Here is an 11838-nt window from a genome sequence, read left to right on the forward strand (position 1 = left end):
TGCTAGGGACAGATATAGCTTCTTTCTATCCCGGAAAATCAGAGTTCCCTCGGGACTAAAAAACCGGCCAAGTGCGAGTCAGGCTCACGCAATGAGGGTTCCGTACTACAGTCGTATTTTTTCGACATTTTGCACGATAATTCAAAAACTATGATGCATAATAAAAAATAAATAAAAATCTGTTTTAGAATGTACAGGTACCTTTCATATGATACCCCACTTGATATAGTCACTTACTTCGAAAGTTGAAAAAACCAATTATTACCTAGTTCATGACCACAATTTTTTTGTGTGATCTAACCCTATATTCACGGTTTTCAAATTTTTCCCCAAATGTCAGCTATAAGATCTACCTACCTGCCAAATTTCATGATTCTAGGTCAACGGGAAGTACCCTGTAGGTATCTTGACAGACAGACGGACAGACAGACAGACAGACATACAGACAGACAGACAACAAAGTGATCCTATAAGGGTTCCGTTTTTCCTTTTGAGGTACGGAACCCTAAAAAAAACAAAATCCACGTGAACAAAGTCGCGGGCATCATCTAGTAGTTCATATTTTTTAAATGCAGTAGGAAGATAGTGATAACTATTTTTTATATCACAATGTCGATATTGATATACCTACTCGTAGGTACCTACCTACTCATAGTGCGCGCAAAACAAGTAGTCCAATCTGAACACGAGGCGTACGACTGCGCATTGTACAAAAGCAGATCTCAGCCGGGCTTGTGTATTAGATCCTTATTCTATGACCTGCATACTGCATAAATCTCCATGTTGCTTAGCTATTGAACTAGAACTTGTTTTGCGATCGCTTACCTACTTATATGGTGTTTTTGCTACAGCCATAAATCATATTTTCTTTTAGTCAATACCTATACTTATAGTAGCCCAATTAGTATTCTGCTATATTAGCCCACAGTAACTGTGTCTCCTACTGTAGACATAGTTAATAATACGTACCTACTCATCGTAAATCAAAAACTCATACCTACTTATTCACGATGTGATTTCAAGAATGTCTCTTCCAGCAGCCTGCTGGACCAACGCGACGACCACGACGTTGGTAGAACGACGGTAGATGTGGTCGAAACGTGCTCTCGGAAAGGCCTAAGTCCAGCAAACACGCTGATTGACAGATTGATTTCAAGGCTCTTTGAATAACCCAATTTCGATCAAACTTTGCTTAGGTACTTAATTTGAAAAACTCAAAAGACAATTTCCAACCAAAGCTTGAACTGATATCTAGGGCCTGAGGTGAGAACATAAAAGTTAAAACTAATACATAAACAGATACCAATAAAGTAGGTAATCTTAAGGTTAACCATTAAACCAAATGTCAGTGACATAACCGTGATGATCTCCAAGACAGGAAATGAAAGTCTAACGGCCGGAATCTCTTCAAAAGTTTGACCACTCATTTGCAGACTTGGGTTGACGTTGCTTGACCAATAAAAAGATTTACCTACTTACGAACTTATTTAGGTTCATCATTATCATCATCAGCAACCCATCGCTGACTCACTAGTGTTGACCCGAGTCTCGTTTCAGAATTAGAAAGCTTTGCTCTTAGTCCACCACGCTGCCCATGTGCGAGTTGACAGACTTTACACACCATTGAGAACATTATCAAGCAAACAGGTTTCCTCGCGATGTTTTCCTAGCAAGTGATATTTAACTGCTTAAAACGCACATATTCCGAAGAGGTGTATGCCCGGAATCTGACACGCTACCCCCACCAATAGGAAGCCGTCGTCTTAACCACTGGTGTCGCCGTTTATCTACTTAGGCCTACTATCTGGGAGGGGTCCGGTGTTCACCCTGGTACGCATTTCTAAATAAGTATTAGAAGACGTATTAGGCACTTACCTATTCGTTTCAAGCAACTTACTTTAACGGTGCAGGAAAATATCGCGAGGAAACCCGCATGCCCGATAGTTCTTCATAATGTTCTCAAAGGTGTGTGAAGTCTGCCAAGTGCCAATCTGCACTGGGCCAGCGTGGCAAACTATGGCCTAAGCCCTTCTCTTATTCTATAAGTAGACCCGTGCTCAGTAGTAAGCCGGCGATGGGTTGATCACGATGATGATGATAAGTAAAGGTCGTTCTTATCTCGTCATATCTCGTACTATCTCCAGAGTATGTTAAAATAGGTATATGTATTTACCTGAATGCGTCGGGTGTTTAATTAATTATTGTTTTTGTTTTGAATAATTTAAAAGTTCAACGCATTATTTTATGGAACAATTAAACCGCAGTCACCAAAGTCGCGCATAAAGGCAGATTTAAATGTTCATAATAGCGGTTTTGCGTAAGATGCAATCAAATGAGCCTCAAGAACTAAATAACCAGACATGTGCGAGTAAAATCACGTGCAGAGGGTTCCGTACGATGTACCTGGCTATAACCCGCGACAGGTTAAAATGGCATTGGGGGTATGAGGCGGGGGGACGCCTCGCACGCTCGTACGACACCTGTATTCGCCCGCTCCGGGTTAGCGCGGAGTCGGTGCGGGGCGTTCCCTCCCCGATTGCCATCTCGACCTGTCGTGTACTATATGTGTACCTAAGTTTGTGTAAGTTTAATAAGTAAATTAGTAGGTAAAAACTATATTCCTATAGTAAAGGAACAGGAAATTGGCTGTGACAGACGGACAAACACATCAGTGGTCCTATAAGCGTTCCGTTTTTTCATTCCGACGGACGTACGGAACACCAAAAATATAAATATGTCGTAAAGTTTTTCTTTCGATCGCACGTATTTGAAAAGAGTAACCGCCGAGTTTCTTGCTCGCGAGGCGAGAAGAACCAGCAAGAAACTCGGTGGTTAAGGGATTTCCAACCAGAGGCCGATTCTTACTTGTAATAGTTTGTTTGAATAGGTAGGTAATATTTTCTGGTGAAGTCTGTAGCGTATATATTTTACGGGTGGTTGTTTAATAAATGAGGGGTTAAAAACACCTACTTGTGTGGGATCTTATTGATTAGGTTTTTATGAGGTTTAGGTATGGGTTTCTCTACAATTTTTGTGTAGTCGGGGTTTTTTATATTTGTTTAACAAATATATTTTTATACATTTATCTACTCATATTAACTTAATTTAATGTCATTATAATATAATTAATGAATAAATGAAACATTTGGTTTGAGACTCCTAAAATATAATATAGCAGTATAATAAAATTACTCTATCGAAAGACTAGCTTTTCTCCAGCATAGGTGTTTGGCGAACGAATGCGCAGCGCAGACGCCGCGATGAGACGAACGCTGCGCTAGCGTCGCGTCATAAACAATCGCGATCTATTCGAAATTATTTTTTATATCTCTAAAATTAATCACTTTCAATTATTCGCAAATTCCAGAAGGAGGACCTACCTTCCATACCTTTTTTAATTATTTGCTTTTTGTAATAAGTCTTAACTTTTTAGTTGGCAATGCCAACCATATGAGTAGCCTTGTCGAAATCCATTTTATCAATAAGTTAATTTTGTTATAAGTTAATTTTGTTATAGTAACAATACCAAAATGATAACGTGATCATTTATCACGAGGTATCGCGTCTGCACAAACGCTGAATCTGAATCAGCGTTTACCCAGTCGCCGTGTCATACGCTCGAACGTCTTCGCTGGTGAAACGCTAGTGTGAAGGGGTTGTTAGGTAGGTAGATATCGATCATTCTCCTTGAAGAATAATTTGGCAGATCACGATTAGCGTTCTGTCTAGTTTACATCATATTTTGTATTACTTGTGCTACCACAATATACCTACTTACAATCGCCCAAATAAAGTAGTAGGTAGGTATTGCAATAAGTTAAAGTACGTTTCAAATTGCTGTTCATTTTTAACGATAAAGATCTAAACGTTTAATTGATTATTATTAATAATGTTTACCAACGAAAGGTAGCTACATTTAAATAAGTAACATAACTACTTAGGTATTTCAAGTTTCTAACTTCTTAATTCATATTATTTTGAGTGAGCCGATATTGAGATTTTTTGATGTTTAGGTATCTTTAGTTTATCAAAAAAACTGGCCAAGTGCGAGTCAGGCTCGCGCAATGAGGGTTCCGTACTACAGTCGTATTTTTTCGACATTTTGCACGATAATTAAAAAACTATGATGCATAAAAATAAATAAAAATCTGTTTTAGAATGTACAGGTGAAGACCTTTCATATGATACCCCACTTGATATAGTCACTCACTTCGAAAGTTGAAAATACTAATTATTAGTTCATGACCACAATTTAATTTTTTTTGTGTGATCTAACCCTTAATTCACGGTTTTCAGATTTTTCCCCAAATGTCAGCTATTAGATCTACCTACCTGCCAAATTTCATGATTCTAGGTCAACGGAAAGTACCCTGTAGGTTTCTTGACAGACAGACGGACAGACAGACAGACAGACAACAAAGTAATACTATAAGGGTTCCGTTTTTCCTTTTGAGGTACGGAACCCTAAAAACCATAGAAATTTTAATATTCTTTTTTAATAATGTTTTTAATAGGTAAGATTTTTATGGAAACTGTATTCCAAAGGAGTACACCGTCGTTGCGTGTGCTTTGACAAACATAATACAACATGCAATGATAGCGAAGCTCGAGAGCAACGAGCCTTTGCGTCCGCGCCTTCTAGAAGTTTAGGGCTGGCTATCCTTAACACAGATCTAAAAAAGTAGCTAGGATAGCCAGTTCTTGATCTTGTAACATTCTTAATATTAAGCACTAATTGTTCAAGATCAAACCCATGTATGTGTGTAACTAGTTGATTGAAAAATAAACGTTTTATTTATTTATTTATTTAAGTTGGGCCTACTACCGTAGCGCGCGCTGCTGCCTCACACTACTCGTGTGTGTAGTGCTCGGCCGCCCGCCCGCCCTGTGACTGATTTTCTAAGGCGTTGTCTTATCTTAATACAACGCGATTACGTGATCATCACGCGAGTAAGCGCAACCATCCATCCATCGCCATCATCCACCATTGCGTGCTTGCGTCGAATAGAACGAGAATACACGATCATCGCGCGAATGCCAATTAGGACACCTATTCGACATCAGTTTGATCGCCCGTTCGTACGAGCAAAATTCACGCGAACTTGCGATGATCGCGTAATCCGCGTACCTAAACCGCAACAACGCATAGCACCGTGGTACGCGCTAGCTCTAACAGCCGGGCATTGAAAGTTAGGCAAACCATAAAACCAAAACAAAAATAATTAGGTTCTAGCTTTGTTGTTCGTACTTAGACCGCGAAAATTTTTTTTCGTTTTATTCCAATATTTTGAAAGACATCATACCTATAACTCGTAAAATTTAACTCCTCACGCGCCATTTTAAGTTTTTGTATAAAATTTCATGTCAAAAGTACGATTTTAGTTGTAGATAGAGTAATAAAGGTAGATACAGGAACGTTTGCACACATTAAAAAGAGAGCACAGATAAAGTTACTAATGTGATAAACAGAGACGCAGCTAACCTATTTTTTGTCCCTTATCGTGTAACTGGTTTTTTCAAGAATACATACAACTTACATACAAGGCATGCAACTTTAGTTGCGAAACAAACTTTGAGAATTCGTGGCGTAATTGTATTTCTCATGAGTTATTTACTTGTTTTCACATAAAAAACGTTTAATACAAATATTGTTGATCGGTTAATACAAATATTGACTACTGAACATTGAACAATGGTAATAATTGTCGTGTTATTCATCGTTACGTCGTGCTATCGCTATCTCATACGCGGTTACACAGTACTTAAATCTACCTATTATTCTATACGATTTTAGTCCTTATTTTAAAGGTGGACCCTCACCGTACTTTTGACATGACAGTTGGACCCATAGAGCGCCACTGAGTTGACTCAATGGTGCGTGAGGAGTCATATTTTACGGACTATACTTCGAGTTGAGTTACGGATGCTCGAAATTAAAATATTCAGATATAGTCCAAGTACCATTACTCAATTTAAGCTTAGCTCTTCTGTTTAAACTTTAAATCGTCTAATTATGTATTACAATTTACATCCCAGTATGAACATTACGTTGAAATGCGAAACGTTGCGTTGCACTGTACCTACTCCTACCTATAGTAGACTGTAACCACCTGAACTGTAGCACAAATGCTGAAGTAACTGCCCACCTCTAATTTTAGATAGATAGGTACCCGATCAGTTTTGATATTCTCATATATCTATACATAGACACTATGTATATATGTAATGTAGCATGTAGCATTACTTATACTAGCCAACTGCCTACTTAGGACTTACTTAGGTCTTGCCCCTGCCTGCCATACATTTTCTAATATTTATGTTTATGACCTTATTAATTTCTATTTTATAGAATGCAAAGCTTGTTTTTTGCTTTTCAGTTAAGTACCACTACCACTTACTATTTATTAGCAGTCGGGGTTTTTTTTTCATTTTTTTTAACATTTGATTATAGTTAAGTAGTTATCTAAACATCCTTTGAATTGAGGAAAATTTTCAAAAGAAAACAAAATCTTTAAAAAAAAAATATTTGAATTTTTTAAAGATTTCGTTTCGTTGCGAGATGAATGGCGTTGATTATTTAATATTCGAAGAAGGTCAGAAAGACGAAAACACTAAAATAATAATTACAGTTCACAAACAACTGGCTTCGCGACGTCCAAGGCTATGATGCCAGTTTTATTTTTTTAATTTAACCAACCATACCATCTAATAGATGATAAGTGCCGAAACATCAACGTTTTAATAAGAAAGGCCTTTACGCCTAAGCAGTAAGCCTACCGCGCGCGGTCGCAATAGCTCGCGGGAAGTTAACGATATCGATAGCTCCTCAATAGCGCAAGACTATTAACGACGGGTTTCAATTTTCAATCTATATATCTGTAATAGGTTGAAATACCTAGTTAGCAAAGTTTTGTTAGATAGGTATTTGACCAAAAAATATCCATTTCTTTTTCACAAATAACAACGTTGCTAAGAAATTTGGACAGACCAAGTGAGGGCTGCGATTATTCGATGGACGTCCCCTAATATGAATGCACAAGGATTAAGGAAAGCTGCCATCAGAGAGGAATGAAGACACGTTAAGCGTGCCACAGCACTGCAGTGACGACCACGACCGCTCAGTCAAGAGTGTAACGATAAAGATGAAAGAAGAAGAAACTTAAATCCACAGATTACAGATATGCCTCTAACGTAGAAATAAGTCTCTAATGGCTGCTCACGTAATTAGTTGGAGTATGCTGGACTAGTTTCGAACCCGTCCCTCACAGCGTGCCTTGAGTGTCGCAACCCGTTCGAAACGCAGTCTCCTTTTCGCCGCGTCGCGAGCAGAGCCCCTTTAAAAAAACCAGCCAAGTGCGAGTCAGGCTCGCGCAATGAGGGTTCCGTACTACAGTCGTATTTTTTGGACATTTTGCACGATAATTCAAAAACTATTATGCATAAAAATCTGTTTTAGAATGTACAGGTGAAGACCTTTCATATGATACGTTTAAGTTTACCGGACAGGTTTACCTACCTCGGGAAATGCTGAACCGATTATAAATGGAACTTTCACAAAGTTTAATTGACCTCTCTGGCGCAGTGGTGTACGCTTTATAAGTGAGAAGTTCCGGGTTCCATTCCTAACGGAAATATGTTTAAGTTTTATAATTACTAAATTAGCGCAGGTACTATGTCGGCTTCGGCTCAGGCTAACGACGCCGACGTATCAGATTCAGCGTTCTTCATGGAGTGATCTAATTATTCTAGACTTTATTACTAGACTAATTTAGGAGGATAAAAACTAAGGGATTAAAAAAACCTAAATCCTCGCGGACAAATTTGTGGGGAAAAGCTAGTAGTTTAATACAAAACAATCAACGAAATAGGAATAAATCAATGCCAATAGGTATCTACGTATAATTGCCTCAAAAAATGATGGAGGTAAAGGCCATAAAGCATATTGATGATTTAATCATTTTGCGTCTATAGCGTCCTACATTACATAAAACCAAGGTAAGAGATATAAGATGATGCAACTACTTCGAGATGATAGGAACAAATTCGGATGTAGATCAAGATGCTTCACGAATCGCGATGAATTAGAAGAGCTCAAGACAAATAAGCATTGTTCATGGCCACTTTATGCAACTCTACGTGCAGGTAGGCATTTATTGCAGGTTGAAATAAATTATTTTACAAAGTAAACGATTTATGGGTAGGAGACATTTCAATTATCAACCTCTTTTTGACGATGAATGATTTTTAAAGAACTTGGACCCATCCTTCTGGACAGTTTTTTCCAACCGTTGTTTAGGTCGTCCACAGGATCAAAAGCTAGTATTGGTTCTGTAGTTCAAGTTGAAAGTTTTTGGATATGAGTACGAGAAGCTGTTGCTGTTGTTGTTGTCACCAGTCTGGACCTCTAGCTTTATATTGAGATTCATTGACGTGCCTCTTATCATACGGTGACCTGACCGCTCCCAACTATCAGCCTGTAACCCTGTACCTAAATCTCAGAGACACCATCCGTAGTCCATACTTCGGTCTTTTTCAAGGTATTGACCTATGCATGCCGCTTAGTCGACAATCGACATTATAAAGTCAATCTCATTTCTCATGGAATCATTGGGGCTCATTCACGTCTATTTTTAGGGTTCCGTATTTCCAGAGTAAAAAATAAACCCTTATTTTTTATATAAGTAGGTATACGCTTAGTTGGAGAGAAAAGGGGAATATTAGTCATTTAACATGGCTAATATTCTTTAAAAAAATAAAATAAAAAATTTAGGATCACTTCGTTGCCTTTCTGTCGTGTCTGTCAAGACTAGAGGAATCAAAATATAGGGTAGGTACATCCCGTTGACCTAAATCATGTCTAAATGTCTTAGAGCACAAGTAAAGGAAAGTTGCTTAATTTGACGATTATCGAGATTTTCCCCTCTCCGCGGATATCTGACAATACTAAAATCCCAATGCTAACTGCTTTTTCCAGCTCGATGATCTCGTCGGTCCTCAAAATGCAAGCGTTGTAAGTATATTGCCAGGTCCTGTCGAGGCTGGCAATGGTATCCTAGACGGAGGTTCTGCGCATCCCCTGTCCGCCTGCCGAACTAGGACTAGCGGAGACGCGCCGGGCGGGGAAAGAGCCTTGACCTTGTTTGTTTACCTATACAAGGTTTTGCTCATAACTGCGCTGAGCACGCGTGTTAGTCATCGCAAGGGTCGCTGCTTCCCGCTTGTCATTTATCCAGTCTAGTCTTTTGATTTTATCGTACGTAGTATAGTGCGCGACAGGTCGAGATAGCAACCGGGGTATGAGGCGGGGAGACGCCCCGCACACCCGCACGTGACCCGTGTGGCGCGGGGGCTGTGCGGGAGTGCAGGGCGTCCCCTCCCCGATTGCCAATTCGACCTGTCGCGTACTATAGATACCTTACGAGCTGGTATCGAGTGTAAAAGACTGATCAATTACTTATTATTTTTCTACATACCAAGCTGCATCCACTTCCCAAGTGTGTCACTATAGATAGGTGTGCGAATGAGAATCAGTGGTTTGCCCCACTTTTAGTTTCTTTATTGACGCGTTATCTATTACCTATCTATCACCTCAATAACAATAAAATCAACGTCTGTGTTCTTTTCGCAGGTCCACGTCCATATAACATGTAAATTACCTACTATGAAAGGATGGTCTAGCTGATGATTGCGATATTAAGCTGGGAGCGGCGACAATGAGATGGTTGCGCGCCCTGAATATTTACTGCAAATGTGACTAAACGACCAACATGTACAAACTTACCTATGCCGACGACGGTTCATGGATAGATTGAGATTTACCTACATATAATCATGTGGCGTTGATTGCAAAACAGCAATTTAAGTATTGGTACCTACAATACCTATCTATCTGTATGAAAATGAATAATATTCAGAGAACCGAGTAGGTCGTTGGGACCTCTTCGCATTAGTATGTTGCAACGAATCCTACCACAGTACTTGTGTAAATAATTATTTATTTTATAAAGATATCCATATAATAAAAAGAAAAGCCGACTGACTGACTGATTGACTGATCTATCAACGCATAGCTCAAACTACTGGAGGGATCGGGCTGAAATAAGACATACAGATAACTATCATGACGTAGACATCCGCTAAGAAATGATTTTAGAAAATTCAACCCCTAAGGGGTAAAATACGGGTTTGAAATTTGTATAGTCCACGCGAGCGCAGTGAGAAGTCGCGGGCTTAACCTAGTGTGAGAATAATTTAAGAATTGGTAATCAATATTATAAATACTAGCTTGTTCCAGCGACTTCATCCGCGTGGACTACACAAATTTCAGACCCCTATTTACGCCCTTAGTGGATGTTTAGGTACGTTATAATAGCTATCTGCATGCCAAATTTCAGCCCGATCCGTCCAGTAGTTTGAGCTGTGCGTTGATAGATCAGTCAGTCGGCTTTTCCTTTTTTTTATATACCTATATAGATAAATTGCATAAAGGTAGGTAGGAAATAGGTATGTATTTTTTGCTATAAATAAAATCCAGATCACAAGATCCAAATTTTAAGTAGGTACCTACACCATACCTTTCTTATCAGATTTGTTTGGAGTCATACTTGACTTTAAGCGGTGATAGCCTAGTGATTACAGATGTCGACCTCCTATGCGGGAGGTCGGAGGTTTGATCTCGAGATTGCACTCCTATAACTTTTCGGAGTCAAGTGCGTTTCAAGCAATTAAATCAGGAAACCTGCATGCCTGAGAGTTCTCCATAACGTTCTCAAAGTTATGTGAAGTCTGCCACTCCACACTTGCCCAACGCGGGGGACCAAACCCTTCTCAATCTGAGAGGAGACTCACGCTCAGGATGCGTTGATCATGATGATGATGATACTTGACTCTAGGAAATACATAATTTTTAGCCTATTCGAAAACAGTCGGTCCAGAGCGATATGTTGCAAGTTAGAAGGTGGTTATTTTGACGAGGGGAAAGGATTGTCGACCTACTTGTTACAACAGTGGGTATCGTATTAGGTTGCGTTAATTCAATCCGAAACGCTCTTATTTTGTCTCGTTGAGTCACTCAAATAACAAAGACAAAAGTATTTAAATATGATTAACTACAATTATCTACCTGTCATTATTTACTGCATGGTACGCAAAAGGTGTACGAGACGAACCACTAAAGAACTCAAAACAGATGTAAAAGTATTTATTGATGACTTTAACCATCTCGTGATTTTTATATCCAACATTTTATTTATACTTATTTCATCTTGGATGTACCCCAATGTCCAAGATGATGCCTTGGGTACTCCGTAGGGATAGCATAGATTGTATGCGAATGATTTGCTGATATCCGTTGAGTTGTTACCTGCTTACGTTTTTAGGGTTCCGTACCCAAAGAGTGCCAACGGGACCCTATTACGATGGCTCCGCTGTCCGTCCGTCCGTCTGTCTATCAGTGGGCTGTATCTCCTGCACTGTAATAGGTAGGGTTCTTTGAATATCGCAGGATGAGTTTATACCCATGGAACTACATGAAAGTAGTGCCTTGTAGTGTAGTAGGCCTTGAGTGCGTTCGCAGGGAACATCTACTATTAAAGACATACGCGATAATTTTCTAATTAGGTATAATTTAGTCCAATTGCTGCTTTTATCGGCACAATCGCCGGCAGAATTTAATAAAATGACTGATTGCGATATATTGTGCTGAATAATTATACCTAATAGAAACAACAAAGTCATTCGTATAGTGACCATTGACCTACCTCTCACTTGTTATGATTGGGAAATCATTTTTAAATACTTCAGCATCAATAAATTTAAGCAGTAATTTTTAATTTATAG

The sequence above is a fragment of the Maniola hyperantus genome, chromosome 8, assembly GCF_902806685.2.
Source record: "Maniola hyperantus chromosome 8, iAphHyp1.2, whole genome shotgun sequence".
NCBI lineage: Eukaryota > Metazoa > Arthropoda > Insecta > Lepidoptera > Nymphalidae > Maniola > Maniola hyperantus.